Genomic DNA, 3902 nt, shown 5'->3' with positions numbered 1-3902 from the left:
TGGTTGATGCTCTACAGGTGGAATCATTGCTCTCGGGGGAGGACGAATAAGATCCACGCTCATCGCACCAATAATGTCATTGTATATGAATGATCTTCTGGAACCTTATTCCTTGGCCTGCAATAAGAATAACAGTAGGTCAGAGAGGGGACCTCCGACCAACCTACTCTGATGCTTAAGTTAGCAACGGTTGAAGATAATCAAAATATTGATAATTGTTGTGCTTACACATGTCATATGGATCATATACATTTTCTATTTATAGTGGCTGTCAAAAGTAATGTTTGTTATTTTAGGAATAAGTCCTAATGAGTCATCATACATGTGTCATCATTCGGTTGGCTCTACCGAGCTTAGACTATGACGATGTTAGGTGGTGCACCCTGCCATGTAGCAAGTGTGTTGCCAGGTTTTCTTGTTAGGCGGCGCACTTTGTCTTTTGTCTCTGTCCTTTGCGCAACCGTTTATTTGATCCAATGGTGGCTCCTTCTTAACCGTACGACTATTACGATGAGCGGTGGGGATTTTTCCACATGGGAGAAGAGCGTCGTTCGCATCTTTAGGGAATATTGATTTCTCTAGATCAGACGATTTTTGTGAATCTTTTGAATCCAAAATATCAATATTGATTCACGTGTAAAGAATGTTTCCATAGAATATTTTGTAGGGTATCAATTAATTTGCGGAACTAACTTAATATCCAAATTTATTTTGTAACGAATTGACTTTGAGGTGAAGATGAAATGCCAAACTCAAGTTTTAAAAAAAAAAAAAACATTTGCTAACAGATTTGATAATTAATAATAAAAATAAAAAAAACAGCAGCATAATTTCGTCATAAATTTGTAAAACAAAAATGATTATTTTTCTGAAAAGGAGATTAGAGGGTGAAGTTCAACTGCTCTATACATCACATTTGTTGTCAACATGCTTTGCCACCCTTCCTTTCATTGCATGTGCCTTAAAGTAAAGTGGATTAGGTTTTTCTTTTAAATCATAAAACACCAATCAATAAAAGTTTGATGTGATTTCGTCTCAAATGATGTCGGTGGATTTTTTTAAACAAATTATTGGGGCCTTCTTTAATTTATTCTTCGCTTGTCTACCTATTATTCTGAATGAATATTCCGCTTCAAATAATTCTCGGTTTTGGTAAATTATGTCAATGTTTAACAATAAACTTTCGAGAATAGATCAAAATTTATAAAATTACCCCAATTAAAATATGAGTGTTCTCGCATATCTTTTATTAATGAAAATAATATTGGACAAAAATAAATAAAATTATATAATTAATTTAAATATCAATAAATACCTCACTTCATGAATAGTCGTGTTCGTTCGTAAACAGTCCTATCCGTCGTGAACAGTCATGTTTGTTCGTGAATAGTGGTGTTTGTCCATGAACGGTCTTATCCTTTTGAGTTCTATTTATAAATAATGAAATTGTCAAAATTTATAGTATAGGTGAAGACTGTTGGGAAAAAAAACTCTGAAGTTTTTCTGCTCTTTGTGTGTTTATATTGTTCTTGTTTTCCTGCTCCGGTGATAATGAATCTACACACGGTAAGAGTTCCCTTGTATAATCTGTTGTATCTTGGGAGATGATCTTTAATAGCGACGAAATCTATCTTAAGGAGACTACTAATACATGTCCTAGATTTGTCTGACTCTGTTCTTTAATTTTTAGTTTTAGTGTTCATATATTTTTATGTGTTCATTTTTTAGCTAACCACATCTAACATTTTCATAAAAAAAACCACATCTAACATGTAACCCCCATCCCGGGTCACATTGAAAACATATAGGAAACCAAAAAATTATCATAATTAAGCATAAACGCCGATATAACTACATTAGGCTCTCCATTTATTATTGTCTATCAAGATCTCATAACCAAAAGGTTAAACAACCAACCAAATAATTTAATCCATAAAAAAAATATTCACTTAAATCTAAGCAAATAATCCAACCAATAGTATAATAAATCATAATGAAAGTCTACAAAATTGCTAATGGGAATGAGACGTTTGTGCTTGCCAGTCTGAATGCAGGGTACACTTGAAAATCTAGCAAATAGAAGGACCTCTAAACCTAGCCTGAAAAATGTGGCAAAGGGTGAGCTGCCTACTCAATAAGCATAATTACATATATATATATATATATATATATATATATAGATATACACAACCGTTCATACATATTATATTTGATCAATCATGCAAGCACTTAAGTTAAATAAATAACATCACAATCCAGACTCTTTAATGTACATAATATCCTAAAGTTATTATATTTAAGGACCCTGGCTAAACCTAAGTGAGATATGTCCAATAGTCTCATGGTTAACAATATTAAATCATAAACCTCAGTTTCAGGACACATGTCCTTAAATCTCGTAATAATTATCTCAATAACATGGTACTGCTATCGCCCCCAGTTTTTAGGACACAGTACAATTCCCACTGTAGTAAAATAACACCATATCGCCTCCCTACAAAGACAGGTGCCTGTGATCACAGTATCCACAAACCTCCAGACCATTGTACATTTCCACTTGAGCTAGCTAAGTAAATAGAATTCTAATATAAGACATTCTAATTCTACCATTAAGGATTTCGTAACCAAAATAAATGGTTCAACATATAATCAAATAATAGATATCATCTATAGATTTGAGCAGCAAAACCACGCCCAAATTTACACTTGAGCTCAAATGAGATTCAATACCATTACACAACAATTATTTATAACACATTGAGCAGCCCAACAATTATTCAAAACACCTTAGCAACCAGTAATTATTTCCAACACCTTGAACAGCAAAGACGGGCACAAAAACAAACTAACTCATTTATTATCAATTCAAAAAAAATAGCATGGTTTCACATAATTTCATAAATATTTTAGAACAATTTATATATATATATATATATATATAATAAATATTTATAATTATGATTACCTCTCGTTCCAAAAGCTAATCAAATTGTTCGGATTCTTGTTCACCCGTTTCTTCCTCGCCTATAAATATAAAAATGCATTCCTATAGTTAATCCGTGTTTGAGAAAAATGATAGATATGTAATGTATGTTCGGAATGTTCCTAACCTCTCCCCACGATATAATTAAGGTTACCGATCAGTCTAATCAATAACTCTCTACTTAAATCTAAAATTCTAACCCTTTAAAAGTTCATTATCATAATAGACTAATAATTTAGAAAAATCATCCTATATATTGAAACCTATATAAAGGGTAAAATTATGTTTGGAAAACGCTCACCGGAGTCTTGTCGGAATGCGGTGGTCGGTTGCCGGAATTCCGTTGAAGTTGTCGGAAGTGCGAACTGAGGCTACCACGAGATAGCCAACGTTCAGGAGAGTCCGAAAGTACACTCCTTTTACTACCAAAATCGTTTAGAAGGTCGAGATCTGACACTTTTCCGGTGAAAAATGTCCGCTCCGGCCACCACACTTTTTGGTCAGAAAAATATGAATAGTGGTCTCAAAATCTTCCTTACGAAATAAGGAATTTAATGGTATGATTTTCGCTTTAAGGGGTGACCGGGATAAAGAGTTACAAAGGAAATTATGGTAATAGCCAAAAAGAAATCGTAAGTTGCAGAGAGGTGTAATGAGTTGTGTACTGAGAGTTCAAATTTCTCATTCTACCCTAATAAAAAAAATACTATTATAATACTATTAATAATAATAATATTGTTATGAAAGTTTGATGGGTCCACCCATTTAATTTAATTCTACATTTATTTTTCCTAATTTCTCCTTATTATTATTAGTATTAATGGTTGATAAAAATTCGGATATTACAGCTCTACCCCCCTTAAAAGAAATTTCGGCCCGAAATTTACGTACCAAAATGTTCAAATAGATGCGGGTATTG

The 3902-nt window shown here is 32.9% G+C and overlaps 1 long non-coding RNA gene across 1 annotated transcript; it reads right to left on the bottom strand.

Moving 5' to 3' along the window:
* Positions 1-1846: 1846 nt before the first annotated feature.
* On the bottom strand, positions 1847-3659 carry LOC136231038 (uncharacterized). Its single transcript, XR_010689643.1, has 3 exons — positions 3285-3659; positions 2966-3024; positions 1847-2099 (listed from the first exon to the last, which is right to left on the bottom strand). It is a non-coding gene; the product is annotated as an uncharacterized lncRNA (long non-coding RNA).
* Between the last annotated feature and the right edge of the window lie 243 nt (positions 3660-3902).

Source organism: Euphorbia lathyris, chromosome 5 (genome assembly GCF_963576675.1).
Source record: "Euphorbia lathyris chromosome 5, ddEupLath1.1, whole genome shotgun sequence".
NCBI lineage: Eukaryota > Viridiplantae > Streptophyta > Magnoliopsida > Malpighiales > Euphorbiaceae > Euphorbia > Euphorbia lathyris.
Note: the sequence above shows the minus strand (reverse complement) of the source record. Positions and strands in the feature narration are given on the sequence as shown.